Consider the following 16,663-nt stretch of genomic DNA (forward strand, 5'->3'; position numbering starts at 1 on the left):
TACTCACTGTTTAAGTTGGGAAGATGCCTGTTTGGATCAACTGCACAGCACATGGCAAGTCTTCACTGGCTGGAGTTCTACTCCACCCTAGATCTCAAAATAAAATCTTTTCTCCCTATATATAAAGGTGGTGCCCATTTTTAAAATGAGCTGCAGTTGTCAACATTAGGGAAGCAGGCAGAAAGGGACCAAGTGAAAGGTGGCGCTTGCCACCCTGAACCTGTTAACTGCTGGCTCCGGAGAACCCCTTCATGATTCCATGACTTGTCTTCTCATCGGGGTCAAAAAGGGCTGGACTCACCACTCAGAGCTGTACCCTTCTCCCCGTGTGCGGTCTGGGAACAGATTCCCAAGCCAGTGTCAGGGAAGGGGGGCCCCACGTGGTCAAGGGCACAATCCTCGTAAAGGATGAGTGAGGCAGTCACGTGCAAGAGCTGGAAAGAGCAAGAAAGAGCTGGGTTCAAAGCAAGCTGGTGCCACTCTCTAGCTGTGACCACAATTTAAACCTTTCTGCATCTGTTACCTCATCTTAAAATGACATTACTTGTACCTACTTCACAAGTTTGTTTGGGGAATTAAATGAAAAGAAGGCAGGTAGAAGCTGAGGACAGTGTGACCTCTGGAAGAGGCTCAATAAACAGTAGCTAACATTAATCTTCAAGGATGACCAGTGGGGTAAGCTGGGGTGAGCATGTCATGTATTGTCCATACCAGCATATTTCCAGGTGGGAAAGGAAGGGCTGTATTATAATTCTCTTGGGTCAACTGGCAAATGCTAGGATGCTTCCAGGCACACTGGGGCACGTGTGACTATCCCAACTCCAGCCCATCACCATTCAAGACCCGGTAAAGAAGTTAGGTAACGATTATATCTTACATATTTTACAACTCGTTATACCTTTTAGAGATCTTTCATACATCTTTTTAAGCCTTTCATAAACTGTGTGAAAAAATGTAGGTCTGGGTTAATTACCCTTTAATCATGAGCAGACAAAAGCACAGATAAAAGTTTGGGCTTTCCCACAGCGCTACAGTGTTGCAGGGGCAGTGGGAACCCCAAACGTACCTCACGCTGCTCCCTACTTCCTACCCTCCCAGCAACGAGACAGGGTCATGTGACTAGTTCTGGCCAATGGACTGTGGATGTGGAATTGGTCTGAGTCACTTCCGGTCTAAGGCACCTAAGAACGGGTGTGTGTTCTCAACTCTTTTTCACATATTGAAGCAACCAGGAAACCACAGTTTGAGACGTAGGTGTCACAGGATGGGGGAGGCAGCAAAGCCACACTCGTGCAATCCAACTCTGGGTGAGTGAGAAATACACTTTTATTGCACTAAACCCTGAGATTTGGAGTGTACTTTTTACCCTAGTATCCCACAGCCTGCCCTGGCTCAGCTAGCTAATACGATTAGAACCCGCATCTCCAACTTTCACCAGTTTTCACTCAACAGTATCAAAAATCCCCACCAGACTGGGAAAATGCTGCGAAGATTAAATGCCATAGCTTACTCATGGCAAACCTTCAATGCTTACTTGATTTAAAACAAAATGCTTTCTTGGTTTAAAACAAAATAGTTCACACCCAGTGCCAAGTAAAAAGAAGAAAGTTCCAAAATGCAGGCTATATTTTAATTTGGTGCTGATTTGTTCCAACATTTACGTTAACCTGAGAAGCCTGGATGCCTCCTTTTAAAGACGACCCTAATAATTAGATTCCTGAAATGAAATAGCCTCAGTGTCATATCTAGCTTTAACTGAAAGTTAAATAGATGAACAGAAAAATCCAACTAGACTAGGACCAATTCTCTATCTCAATCTAGAAAATGCCTCTCTTCCTCTCTTGCTTATTTAAATCCCACTCATCCTTCAATCCTATTTTCTTTATGAGGGAAAAAGTTCCACACCTCAAATTTTGCAAACACTTGTGTCAATCAATTGCCTAGGCCAGAGGATAGCACCTTTTTTTCTATAAAGGGTCAGAAAGCAAATACTTTATGGTTTCTGACGCACCTATTCAACTCTGCCCTTGTAGCGCAAAAGCTGGTATAGACAATCTGGAAATAAATAAACATGACTATGTTCCAGTAAAACTTAATTTAGGGACATTGAAATCTGAATTCTATATCATCTCTACGAGGCAAAATATACTATTCTTCTTTTAATTTTTTCCAGTCATTTTAAAATGTGAAAACCATCTCAGCTTGTCCACCCCAGACAAGCAGTGGGCCACGCCTGGCCAGCGGGCCGTAGTTGACCCACCCCAGGCTTAGAAGAGGCAGGGCAACGACAGATTAGGCAGTTGCTTGTGTGGGAGGGGAACACGAATACTGTTATTCTAGTTCTTCCACTTCCTGGTGGCTGGTGATCCAGGGCTCTGACTCCAGGAAGGCCTGAGCTCCTGGATGAGCCAGGCCTCAGTTCCAGAAGCACTGGTGCACGCTAAGGAAGGTGGTGTGTGGCCACGCAGACCTGACGGGCTGGGCGGGGGCCTCGGCCGGCGACCCTCACCAGCACCCTCAAGACCCAGAGCAGGAACGCCGCCACTGCTTTATCCAAAAGCACTAGGTGTGGGCAGGATTTGCTGGGCCATTGCAAGATGAATCAGCACACTGGGCTCCCATCCCTGACTACGGCCCCAGCTTCAGCCTTGAGGCCCTCCCTGAATTCTGGTTTTCAGAACTCGTGATACACTCTTGGCATCAACGTACAAACTCACGTTCCTGGCTTCTTCTTCCTACCCTTCCATTCCACTTCTCAGCTCAGAATCACCCATTGTGAATCACCAGGGACTGACCTCACACAGCACCTGGTTCATCCCGGGGCCCTGTCAAGCCACACCCGCCAGGCAGAGTGCAGAGGGGAGGGGGGCAGGTATGTGAGGATAAACAATCAGGTAGAGAGGCAGAGGCCAGGTATGGGCAAGCCCAAGGAAGCAGAAGGCCAGCCAGGTAGCCAAGCCAGGGCTGGGGCACCACAGACTAGGGTCCCCTGAAGGAAGCCGTCAGCCAAGGTGACTCTGTAACAGAGCAGGGAGCGTGTCCCCAGGGGAACCTTAAGGGACCCAGGCCCTGAGGAGGAGCCTGGCTCTGGCTGGGATAGAAGAGGCTCGGGGTCCTCCAAGCCCTGTGTGGTCCTCACTGGCTAGGCTCATGGCAGGCTCGTTCCCGCCTTCCAGGCCAGACCAGGCTGCTTCTCTTCCCTCTTGGCTGTGACCAAGCCCGCCTTCAGCCCTCCCTCTTCCATGAACTCTCCAATTATTTCAATCCCAATCCTCAAGGTCTCTTAATTCCCTGAACCAGAGAGCTACCATAGTGCACGGCTCCGGCCGGAAGCTGAGCGCCATCTGCCATTTTCTTATGAGTGAGTCGTGGCTCCTTTGCTAAGGTCTGAGCTGCATGAGGATGTATCTTATGTTTTTATACGTCTTATAGTTTTTTATCCCCATCTGCCCTGAGAACACATAACAGATACTCAATGATACTTATTAAACTCAATTAAAAGGTCCAACATTAGAAAGATTAATACAATTCAAAAGAAATATAGGGGCTTCCTTGGTGGCGCAGTGGTTGAGAGTCCGCCTGCCAATGCAGGAGACACGGGTTCGATCCCTGGTCCAGGAGGATCCCGCATGCCGCGGAGCAACTAAGCCCGTGTGCCACAATTACTGAGCCTGTGCCCTAGAGCCTTCGAACCACAGCTACTGAAGCCTGCGTGCCTAGAGCCCGTGCTCCACAACAACAGAAGCCACCGCAATGAGAACCCGCGCACAGCAACGAAGACCCAACACAGCCATAAATTAATAAATAAATAAATTTATAAAAAGAAATACAGTATTATGGGAAAGAAAATGACTTAGAGAAACTAGGTACGGCAGAGGCTAGTTTCTATACAAAAATTCCCAGCAATGTGCCTGTTGCTTTGTGTCTATGACACACACCAAAATTTTAAATAAAGATGTGACTCATTATCTTAATGCCTAAATTCATTGACCACATTGTCAGTCTGATCAGCTGTATAAATTGATCATTAAGAAGACGCGGGGAAAAAAAAAGAAAAATAAGACGCGGAGGGGGCTTCCCTGGTGGCGCAGTGGTTAAGAGTCCGCCTGCCGATGCAGGAGACACAGGTTCGTGCCCGGTCCGGGAAGATCCCACATGCCGCGGAGCGGCTGGGCCCGTGAGCCATGGCCGCTGAGCCTGCGTCCGGAGCCTGTGCTCTGCAACGGGAGATGCCACAACAGTGAGAGGCCCGCGAACCGCAAAAAAAAAAAAAAAAAGACGCCAAAACGCGGAGGAAGAGGGGGAGGATTTCAACTGCTGGAGAAGCAATCAATTTGGCATTTGCATTTAAATATAGCTTTGGTATTTCATTTATTCAGTGCAATCTCCATGAGGTGTAAGCCAGCTGGGGAAGGCAAAGCTTGGTTACCTGAGTCAGAATGGGTCCAGGAAACCGAGGTCAGCATTGCTCCAGTCACAGAAAGGACAGAGAGGCCTCCATGATCACGAGAACGCTGGTCTTCTAGGAGATGATGCGTCTAGTGGCTGGTGGAGAGGAGCAGAAGGACGACGGGATTAGAGCAGAGGAGGAGAGAGAACCCTCTCAACCACGGTGGATGTCACCTCTGGCCTGACTCTCTAAAACATGACATACTTCAGCGAAAAAGTCAATTGCAACGGTACCTCTTTATTTCTTGGCAAGTTATTGAAGCACTGGGTCTTTCGTGATGGAGTGTTCTTGAAACTGCCTCATGGGGCATAAAAGGACCCAGAGATTTGAAAATACATGCCATAGATATTATGAGATTATCTCATTTTACTCTAGCTGCCATTGAGACATTTGTGAGATCATTTTACTTTACTTCAGCTGCCACTGAAACACTTGTCTATATAAAGGAAAAACATCAGAGCGCCAGCAAGCCTCCAAGGCCGGCCTTCCACCATGAGAACCAGCCTTGATCCTCCGGGTAGACCAGGTATACAGGCTGCAAAGTCAATGACTCCCTAGTCTGTTGTTGTAAAATAAAATTACGCTGGCTCTATTCCTGGAGAAAAAGATGCTATCAAGCTAAAGCTCACTAAATGGGCTACAGGTTTGGAGGACACGGTTAACCTATAATCTTACAAAATAGAAAAGCTGGTACACGGGACAGACGGCATCATAATTTCTAACGGAAGATATTTTTTTGACCTACACATCAAGGAAGACACAGCAATAGGCTCTCTAATGAAAAGAATGGTGTGAGCCTATGAGCTTTAGTGTGAGAATGTTAGGAAACAAATTCCTTCTATCAGTGGTTCTCAAACGGTGGTCCCTGGAAGGGCAGCATCGGTATCACCTGAGAATTTGTTGGAAATGCAGATTCTTGGCCCAACCCAAGATCTACTAAATCTGAATATTTGGAGGTGGGGCTCAGGGATCTGTTTTAACAAGCCCTCCAAGTGATACTGATACATCTTAAATCATTAATTTATCCACCCATCCAAAGACATTGAGTCCATTGTTAAAAAATAAAATTACCCTATTCTACTGCATGTTAAGCTTCAATTAAGGGCCAAGTATTGGGCTAGGGACTGGGGAGGGAAGAAGGGTCAGAGAGAGAAGATGATGAAATCCCTGCCCTTGAGAAATGTATTGTCCTCTATGGGAGATAAAACAGGTATACAGGCAACTCAAATACAGACCGTGTTATTTTCTCTAACAAAGAGTTAGAAGTTTTCAAAGGAGACATTTGTTTCTGATTGGTGTGGGGAGGCAGGTAAGGGAAAGCATCAAGACAATCGTAATGGGACTTGAGATCTGCACAGGATTTTGACAGGCGGGAATAGGGAAAAGCTGAAGCAAAGGCCCAGAGGTGAGAAAGCATGAGGGCTATTCAGGTACATGGAGGAACCAGGTCTGGCTGATACGTGAGAAACTTGGAGGTGATCTCGGTGAGACAAGGTTACTGCCAAGCACAGACACGTAAATGCTAGGGGCCCGTTGCTTCTCTTTCTTGTATGAAGACTACTTAGCAGCACCTATGGCTTATGTTTAGAAACTGACGTCTGGTAAACCAGGTGATTTAATAATTTCTAAGTCTAGTCTGCTTTTCTGTACGTTTTGAACTGCTTTTTCTAGAGGGGAGCACCTCAGCTGCTTCAAGGATTAACTGCTGAAGGTTTGCCCTGGAGGAAGACACAAAAGAAAATTTCAAAGCAGGCATAAGAATCTGGATGTCACAGTAGCCTCGGGCCATTCTGCAAAGGGGCAAAATGTTACCACACCTAAAAAGCCCCTGAAGGCACTGATGGGTTTAGCTTTATAAAATAACTCAAGTGGAGAGGGGTGTGCCTCAGTCAAAAGGAAGAGTTAAACCAGGGACGGGGAGAAATGGGTGTAGGGATCAAAGGGTACAGACTTCCAGTTATAAAGTGGATCAAAGGGTACAGACTTCCAGTTATAAAGTAAGTCGTGGAGATACAGGATGACTATAGTTAATAAGACCGTATTGCATATTTGAAAGTTGCCAAGAGAGTAGATCTTAAAAGTTCTCATCACAAGAAAAAAAATTTTTTTGTAACTATGTAAGGTGGCGGATGTCAACTCGACTTATTGCGGTAATCATTTTGCAACGTATACAAATATTGAATCATTGTGGTACACCTGAAACTAATAAAATTTTATGTCAATCATACCTCAATTAAAAAAATTAAAATATGCCCTAAAAAAGTTAAACTAATACTCAACACTTCTCATTAGAGAAAAAACTACTTTTCATGATCAAGAAGGTATGGCTTTTGCTTCTAGAAAACTGACAGAAATAGAAGGCTTTATTTCCTGGTGCTGCTAGATGAATGATGAAAAACTGAAAATGTTTTTGATGTCATGCAAGGCTCTGATGGAAATGAAGCTGGATTCCGAATCCGTTGTTCATCCCAGTTCTGCCATTTAGCCATCTGTGTCATTAAGGGCAAGGCACTCAACTTCCTAAACCTCACTTTTTCATCCATCAAGAATTAGAGGGCTTCCCTGGTAGCGCAGTGGTTGACAGTCCGCCTGCCGATGCAGGGGACACGGGTTCGTGCCCTGGTCCGGGAGGATCCCACATGACGCGGAGCGGCTGGGCCCGTGAGCCATGGCCGCTGAGCCTGCGCGTCCGGAGCCTGTGCTCCGCAACGGAAGAGGCCACAGCAGTGAGGGGCCCGCGTACCGCAAAAAAAAAAAAAGAATTAGAGACACTGACTTGTCCCACCTTTGAAATTTAAATAAGAAAACAGACAAGAAGTTGCTCTGAAAGTTATAAGGTGCAATATTACACAGGGGTATATTTTTATTGTATATATAATTATACTATCCTACTCACTGAGACATTTGGGTACTAATCAATACTTGTTACTGTATTGGCCTTTGAAAATATAAAAGTAAAATGTTTCTTATGCCCAGACTCTCCTTTTAAATATTTGCAGATAGAGCAGTTCTAAGGCACAAACTTGGCACCAACCAAACTGTCCTCCCAAAAAACATTTCAAGGTAAATTTTTTACTTCTAATTTTTTTTTTTTAACTTTTATTCCTCTGACCTCGCTAGAGCATCCAGATATCTTTCAGCAGCTCCTGGTGAGCACGACTCAGTCTGCAGCAACACAGACATATGATGGCGATAATTTATCATCTCTGCAGTAGTTTAGTCCCAGATGGACCGTTTACTAATTTATTTCCATATGTAACTGGCAGAAAGATTAATCAGGCTTCCAACTCAGAAACCTGAATTGTTTCATTCCCTTAACAGGCTAACTCTGGACCAGAGAAGTACACCGTTTACATAGAAAACCAAGAGTTTCTCTTAAAAAGCCTGTCGACCTTAGACACAGGCCTTTAAACACACACACACACACACACACACACACACACACACAAGGCCTGCTCCTTATGTCAACTTGGAGGGTTGGTTCTTTCTTTAGATACTAATGGACTTCCCATAGGAGCTGTGTCTGATAGAACTGCAGGCAGAAGTAATGCCAAATCAGGCCCAGTTGCAGCTACAGTCCCCTCCCTGTGTGCAAGCACGGGGTCTTGTATTTCTGAAACTGAACAGATCTTTTTGCCATGGTGCTACACCCAGCTGGACGGCTGTGCAGTGCCCAGGCACTGGAAACTATGTGCTTTCTTTTTTCCACTCTTTTTAAGGGTCTGAACTTGACTGAATCCAGCAGCTGCCGTAGCTTTAGCAAGGCGATGGCTAATGAACTGTTAGCATTGCTCTCAGTCCCCCTGAGTTCAACTCTCAGTTCTCTTTTGTTTTTAATTCTATCCCAGTGATATCAGCCTCGAGCAAAGAGTTAATGGAATTATTGTTGGATGACGGTGTGTATAGACAGAAGGCCAGCCAATCCCAAAGCGGGGCAGAAAGGAAATTGACTGGCTATATCTTCAGTGGAACCCAAGGCCACAGCCAGGAAGGCTCAGGAGGCAGGACCACGTAGAGATATTACCGGCTGGATCCACACACGTGGGTCACTAAACAACCACGTGGCTTCGGAAAAGTCACTTACCGGTTCAAGCTCACAATTCTCTCCTCTGTAATATGATCTTAGCTCCCTAAAGTTCCTTCTGGCTCTAAAATCTTTGATTCCATGAAGATGAAAAGAGTATCAGCCATTCACCTGGCTTCCGTGTTTAGATGATGCCAAACAGCCAGAAGTTTGGAAGCATCCGAAAGCAGCTGAACTGGTCACGATGCTTGGTTCTGGGACAGACATAGACTTAGGAATCTCAGTATCTAACAGTCTGTCTTTGAGCAGAAGACTGTTCAATGATGTATACCTTTGCAAGTGTTTAAGAATTCAATGAAAAACAAGTTTGAAGTACTGTTCTAGGTATGGCAAAAGCTACAGAAGTACCTAAATCAGGGTCCTGTGTCTTTTTTTTTTTTTTTGCGGTACGCGGGCCTCTCACCGTTGTGGCCTCTCCCGTTGCGGAGCACAGGCTCCGGACATGCAGGCTCAGCGGCCATGGCTCACGGGCCCAGCCGCTCCGCGGCATGTGGGATCCTCCCGGAGCAGGACACGAACCCGTGTCCCCTGCATCGGCAGGCGGACTCTCAACCACTGCGCCACCAGGGAAGCCTGGTCCTGTGTCTTTGATACATTTACATCACAGTTCAGAAAAGATACAACTCATCCTAATATAGTGAAATAGTGCTATAATTTGAAGACCAACTGCTATGGGAGCATGATGGAAAGGATGGAAAAGTCATCCCAGGGAGGGTGACAGGGGGAGATCTGTAAGGTTTTTTGGAGGAATTGGAATTGAAGCCAGGAAAGTGGGAGGAAAGGAATCCGGGCAGAGACAGCAGCAAGAGCAAAGGCCTAGAAACTTCCCACACGAGGCCAGGATATAGTATTTATTACCCTAGGGCAGGCCCCGGGATACTCAAGAAAGAGACCTAGTGACAGAGAAGGCTGGAAAGGGACTAATGGTGGAAAGCCCTGGACACCAGCCTGGGGATTGTCTCTTACCCTGTGACCACTAAGAACCTTCAGAAACAACCAGGCAGTGGAGACTCTATGCCCAGAAAGTTTATTCTGGCAATTCTATTACCATTTACGATTGGTAATAAGATCAGTCTGTACCTTCATTTTTCTCTTATTCATTTCATGCTGCCACTATTTGGGAATCCCTCAAATTTACTTTTTTCCAAATCAACTTCCTGGCTCTTCAGATGGAAGCAATTGAGTTTCCTACAAGCACTGCCAGGATTTTACATTTGAATGACTGGTGCCGCCTAGGGCTTTATGTTTTGGTTTATGTGTTTTTCTATTTTTACGAAAGAGTTAACATACCATGGCTTAGACTGGTGTCTTCTGGAGATTTTTTGTTTACACTGGAAAGTACTCTGGGACGATGAAAAAAATATATACAAACGTGTCAGCTGTTGGAAGGGCTTGCACTCCCCAAACAGGCAGAAGTTGAACTATCATCCAAAGTAGTTCATTGGCACTTTTTTGATTTCCAGTTTCAGAGCTCAAGGGTAATGACCCAAGGCTTCCAGGGCCCCTCAAATGTAATAGCAGAACATCAAGTAAACCCTCACACCAATAGTATTTGGTTTCTCTGCCTCGGGACCAAGCACAGGTGGCTTCCTGCAGCTGTCACAGAGAAAGGCTGCCCACCAGGATACCCGGGGCCCGCCGGGCAGCTCAGGCCATGGGGGAGGGGGTCTGCAAGCCTGCCCTCCCGTCGGCCCCAAAGATGGGCTGGGGTCCCGAAACTACAGAGATGAGTGTGAGAATAGGCAGAGGGGCTCCCCGTCTGAGAAAGGAGCTGCCTTTAGTATGAGCCACCACAAAAAAAACAAAAACAAAAACAAAAATTCCCCTTAGAAGACACAGACTTCACTTCCCGTCTCTGGGTGGCTCAGGCTACAGATGGGCATTGCTGGGAGGTTTCAACACTAGTTTCACTTTGGATCACCTTATTTAGAAGGCAAGTCGTATCTATCCACTAGGGTGTCAAACATTCTAGGGTTCCATCCCTGACTCACAACCCCAAATCTCTCCCAGCCCCCCACACCCCCAGGTGTGCAGGAAGCTCCCGAACCCCCTCCTCCCATAGGTGTTCTCTGAACATTCAATCAAATAATTACTGTGAAGAACAGTGTGCAGTAGACGTGGGAGACAGTTCCCTGTGCACATAAAAAACAGTCTCACACACACAAGAGTTGCGTTTCTCATACCACTTTTTGTAAAAGTCCACCTATGGTCAGAAAACAAATCCTCCTCAAATGAATAGATTGGCTTACATTACCATGCCATTTTACATTCTCTTTCCTGATACATAAATAATAAAACTGTAAGGTAAATGCAGGCTTACGTGGAATAATGGGCATAAATAAAAATATTCTGACATGAAAACCTCAGTATAAATTGAACTACAACATACTTGAAAGCTCCCGCAATCATAATGTGCACATCAAAATCCATTAACCTAATACCTAGGCTACTATTCACAAGCAGAGGTCTAGCCTGTAACTAAATACTCATTTGAACAGTTCTCCTAAATTACTGTACAATTTGACTGCAAAGTCACACACTTACAAAGTCTGTCATCTTTACTTGGGTGCTCTCTAACCAACACTCAAGTCTTATCAGGCTACAACGTGGCAGCATAATACAAACACACAGGACAGTAAATGGTACCAAAAAGTAGCAGCGAATGTGAAAGACAAACCAGGGTCATCCTGGCGAGAAGGGAGATATTTACATAAGCATTCAGAAAGACAACGGAGCCCCAATTTCTCTTTAACTGCATATACCCAGTCAGCCTCTCTGCTCCTCACCTGATCATTTTTATATAAAAGCAATTTTAGAATGATACATTCAAATACCTTAGTTACCATAAACTCAGCAGCAGTTAAAGATTCTGGTGCACATTGATTTGCTTTAAGACTCAGCTATTTTCAACCAAAGCTTACGTTCCTTACCCATCACTACCCGCCCTCCAAAAAATTAGCTTCACTGACTATATCCTTCTGAAATATGTCATCTACAAAAGCCATTTTCTTACCTTTGTAACTCACTCACATTTGTTTCATTTGATGATATTTACCCAAGCAGGGATAATTGTTTGACTGGAATCTTGCAACTTTCAACTTTGCCCAGATTTTGTTGTCATGAGGAAGGGGAATGCCGAAATCCCCAATACATCGCTTAGCTGAGCTAATATACATCTGAATCAGAGCTATATTTTAAATTCTTTTACACTTACTTAATATAGTACGTGCTGCCTGTCCACTGATGCGATATCAGAAACCTGCAAGCTACTATTTCTGCAACTGTGTCACTGTAGATAGTCTGAAACATGTACGTAGCTGTTGCCATGGAAACAAACACAGCTAGGGTAGAGTGCCACGCTGTGTTAATTCCTTCACCCATGAACCCCAGGGGAATGCTAACATTCATCTTCTTTCTCCTTTAGTCTCACACTGCTTTAATATTTTTTTAGCATTATCAAATGATGTACTAAATACATATGGTACACCTGAAAATACGGATGGCTGAAACGAGCTGTGTGCCAACCTAGCCTGCTGGGTACCTGCTTAAGGTGGTGCAAATAGGCATGGATCCTTTCACTAACTTCTCCTGAGAGAAATGGAGAACTTTGTTTCTTTCTTTTAAAATGGTGTGCGTAGGACAGAACAAGGTGAGCATCTCGTCTCACCTAAGAACAGTTATCATGGAATTGCACCACAATAAAGACGCTATCAGAAATGTGCCACCTCAGTTCTGTGAAAGGCAGGGGGAGGTTTTGCAAACTTTCCGAAGTGGATCCAAGCTGAGAGTTGTTCTCCCTTCTAACTAGAGCTGCATTAGCAGGCTGTGAATCCAATCGTTTTAATTAGGCAAAAGCATAAACCCCAACAAGGGCTTCATATGTCCCCAGTTGGTCTTTGTTCCTAAACCCATGGAAGAAGGTATTAGAATCAGTGAGGGACTAACAAGGTGGAAATCTGCCATCGTTCAGAAAGAAATGTGATTTCCCTGGAATCTGAACATTCTCGTATTTGCATCACGTTCAAATCGCTGCCCTCATCAAATGTGTGGATCAGTGAAGAAAACTCAAATTCTTTCGTGACACCTAAAAGCCAAAACATGTAGATACCGTCTTGCTGGGCCATCTTCCCCTTCTTCAAACTGGTATGCCACTTTCAATACCGGGGTTACTCATCACAGTCAACAAAAGTAAGCTCTTCGAAATCTTAATTACAGCCTATCCCTTGGGCTACTTAATAATATTCAATCTAGATGAAAATGGCCACACTTTAGATTTACATGCTGATGTGTTTCACTGGAATACAATTTTCACACTGAACAATCAATTGCAGGCTTTAAAAATGCAGATCCGTGACTCTGAACCGGCATGTTTTAAAGAAGCCACTACTTTATTTGCAAGGGCTATGGCAAAACCATCCTACAAAAGACCAGCAAAGTTTTGACTATTACTTTCCTAAACCGAATCATTCTTGGCTACATACTATGATAATAATGATCAACGCATCCGTAAGATAAGGCAAAACAGAAAATAGGTACGTGTATACACTTTACTGGCCAAAGAACTATGTCACTTTTTGAAAGCCATCTCGAGAGGAGTCCAGTATATTAAAGTCTAGTCTTCGAGTACCAGCAGGGCAGGTAGTGATGACTCTTTAACTAATCCTGACCAGTACTTACAAACTTAAGGAATAGAGTCACAGTAGTAAAAAACAGTCATTTCTTACCTTTACTTCACCCTTCCATATTTGTTGAGTATTATGAAGTGTTTTCATATAGGTCATCTCATCTGACTATGACAAGATTACACTATGAATTAGTGTGGCAATTATCTGCAATCTCATCTCCTATGGGAGAGCACTGAGATTCCAAAGTCCGTGACTGGCCTGGAGTCAACACATTCAGAGGCACAACTCTGCCTGCTGTTAACTGATCTCATGCTCTTTCCAAGAGCCACACTGCCTCTAGGTGTGCTCACAAATGTACTGGCTTGTAAAGGACTTAAAATAACTGTAGCAACAATACTTATAAAAGGACAGATACTAAGTATCAGATAAATCGGTGTGGGCATCAATTATGGCTGGTGGTTAAAGTTAGGCAATGCTCCTCTCGGCCCTCGCCCCCCTATATTCTTCCAAGGGTGGAAGGAGATGGGTCAGCGCCTGCCCCCAAAGCACATCCTCTCAGCCTGCTCCCACGTCCTGAACCCTTTTCCTTCCCATGTGTCCCACCCTAAATCCTGGCCACTCCTCAGAGAGGGCCTTGGAGGGGAAAGATGATCAGAGGCTCCTTGGGCTTTGGACGTAAAAGAGGGATTGGAATCAGCAGGAAGCAGCAATAAATTGGTTAGCATCCTGTGATGGTTAATTTTACGTGTCAACTTGACTGGGCCACAGGGTATCCCAATACTTGGCTGAACGTGATTCTGGGTGGTCTGTGAGGGTATTTCTGGATGGGACTTGAATCTGTGGATTGAGTGAAGCAGATTGCCCTACCCAACGTGGGCGGGACTTAGCCAATCCCCTGGAGGCCTGAACTGAACAAATGGCAGGTGAGGGTGAATTCACTCTTTCTGCCTATTTCTGAACCGGGACTTTGGTTTTCTCCTGAACTTAGACTGAAATTTAGACCAACTTTCCTGGTCCCCAGCCCCTTGGACTTGGACTGGAACTGCCCCACCAGCTCTCCTGGGTCTCCAGCTCAGAGGCAGCAGATCATGGGACTTCTCAGCCTCCATAATTGCATGGACCAATTCCTTAATAGAAAGATATATAGATATAGATATACACACAGACATACACATGCACTGTTGGTTCTGTTTCTCTGGAAAATCCTAATACGTCTCCTTAAGGAAGGAAGCCATTCTGGACCAGCAGCCACCAACTAATCCAAAGTAGATTTCATGGTGATTTGGGCTATTCACGACCTCCTACCCACATCACCCTGCACATCAAGAATGAACTGGGCACTTTCGAGAGGACAACCTGAGGCCGCCAGGAGTCCAGAGTGCCTCCGACAAGCTGAACAAGTTCATGGAGTGGGTCTTCAACACCACCGACATGATCTAGGCCGGGAGAGGGGGCCGCGGGGGTGCCTGCCCCCTTAGTCCTGCCGGTGAAAGCATCCTCCGAGCTGCCGCCCCAGCTCCCAACTTTGCCCCCTTTCGGGGAGTGCACAACACGGCAATTGCAGATCAACGATCATTATCTGCCTTTGTAGAAAAGAAAAAGAAAAAGGTAAATAAAATTTAAGTAAAATAAAAGTTTAACTGCTAAAAAAAAAAAAAAAGAATGAACTGGATTTGGTCATGCTACATCGTTTTGGTGAAAGAGGACTTCTCGGAGTGAAATCTTCCAGGCCATTGGATTTGTTCTAGTTTGGCCTGGGGGAGCTGATGAAGCAGCAGAAGGCACCCTTAGGGGCAGCGTTCTGGGGAGGCTTCTCCCAGAGGGCAGGGGAAACTGGTTTCTTCCAATGGGTGTCCCAATTCAAGAGTCAATGATTTGGTCCCTTTTGACGAAAACCTTTCTAAAATGGATTGTATGAGAAAACGATGAATGGGGCAAAGTGGATAACATGTGATTTAGCCTGTTATAAATATTTTTCATGATTTGGCTGGCATTATGCGCATTATAATACAGAGGTGCCCTCAGAAGCCAGAGAATCTTGAGGCAGGAGGGCAGACGGGGCAGCACACAGGACAAGGCCCCTCGCTAGTGCAGTGTTCTCATCCCTGTACTTGCATGTTCATTTTCTCTGGCCTCCACCTGCCCCTCCCTGGCTGTCAGGGTATCAGCGGGCCTTCTGAACACACCAAGTGGTCTGGTTCTGGCTGTTCCCTCCCTGTTCTGATTCACATCTAATATGCCAGGGGCTGGGGAACCAAATAAGAGAGTTGATTAGAATTTTGTCTGAAAGAAGATGAATACAGGCCTGAGAAAGTGTCCCTGAGCACAAAAGTGTCGACTTCTGCATGCCCTTGACTCTAGACCAATTAGCCTAAAGCGAATCACCTGATGAGCAATTTGCCTATAATTTGAAACCTTTTTGAATGTTTTTACATAGGAATGTCCTTTGGTTTGTTTGTTTCTTTCTTTTTGCCATCTCTTCGGAGTTACAGGGTTTGTAAATGAAGGGCACATCCAGCTTGTTTTTCAATTTTAGTTTACGCTTCATTTTAATTTTTAAATTAAATTTTTTTTTGAGATAGTGGCAACAAACACGAAAAACACTCCACACGGAATTGAATTTCTGGTGAATTGGTGATTAGGCAAATTGATAAGAGAACTGGTGTTTTAAGGGAATTTTCACTTCTCAGTTTCATTTTTTTAGAATTCAAAAACCCATCCAAGGAAACTCGCGGTTCAACCAGCCCAGAATGCACACACTGCCTGCTACCCGGACCGGAACGGATGGCCCCAGACCCATCCAAAAGGAGGGGCCGGGTGCCTTGCCTCACTCTGTTGCAAGCGCCCTTTGAGAGGGAAACCAAAAACCAGACCAGCCTTTAAGGCCAGAAGCCAAGTTGACCCAAGAGATCAGGCACAAGCTAGTGTGATCGGACAGCATCCGGGCTGCAAAGGGGGACAGGAAAGAATTAGAGGTGGTCCCTGGACTCCCCTATTATCCACTTGTGGCTCTGACACAAACATTGTCCCTCTGGGCAGAGCTCCTAAGCCGCTGAACCACTCTGCAGAGAGCAAGCATTCCAACCAGCCTGGTACCCTGGCTGGAGCCGCAAGGATGCGGGCCAGCAGGTGCGGGTTGCCTTTTTCCTGGAGCAGCTGCTCTGCTGTTTGTCCTGCAGCAGTGAGGAGTCCCTGGGGCCAGCTCTTGGAGAAGAGAAACTGACCAGGAAGGTCTCAATCTTAAGATGCTCACTTGGGTACTGAGTCAGGATTTGGGAAGAAAATTCTCCTGGGAATGGAAACTTTTCCTTTTCATTCTCAAATTACCATTGTGACATTTGCTCTATTGGGGACAGAGCAGCTAGCTGTCCTAAGTGTGTATGAACTTCCTCTATCTTTATATGAAAGATAAGGAGCTCAGTTCACATGCCCTCAATGGGGTCATGTCCACTGCAGGACTGGACACTAATACCTAGTCACTGGGGCAGCTGTAAAATGTGTTCT

The 16,663-nt window shown here is 45.3% G+C and overlaps 1 protein-coding gene across 2 annotated transcripts in view; it reads right to left on the bottom strand.

Moving 5' to 3' along the window:
* FOXN3 (forkhead box N3) overlaps positions 1-16,663 on the bottom strand; it is a 400,895-nt gene that overhangs the window by 293,085 nt on the left and 91,147 nt on the right. For both annotated transcript variants that reach the window (XM_027120287.1, XM_027120292.1), the window contains exon 2: positions 4,430-4,545. The gene's annotated coding sequence lies outside the window, so the exon portion shown is untranslated. The remainder of the gene's footprint in view (positions 1-4,429; positions 4,546-16,663) is intronic.

Source organism: Aethalodelphis obliquidens, unplaced genomic scaffold (genome assembly GCF_003676395.1).
Source record: "Aethalodelphis obliquidens isolate GAN/ISIS:26980383/991018 unplaced genomic scaffold, ASM367639v1 scaffold21, whole genome shotgun sequence".
Lineage (NCBI taxonomy): Eukaryota > Metazoa > Chordata > Mammalia > Artiodactyla > Delphinidae > Aethalodelphis > Aethalodelphis obliquidens.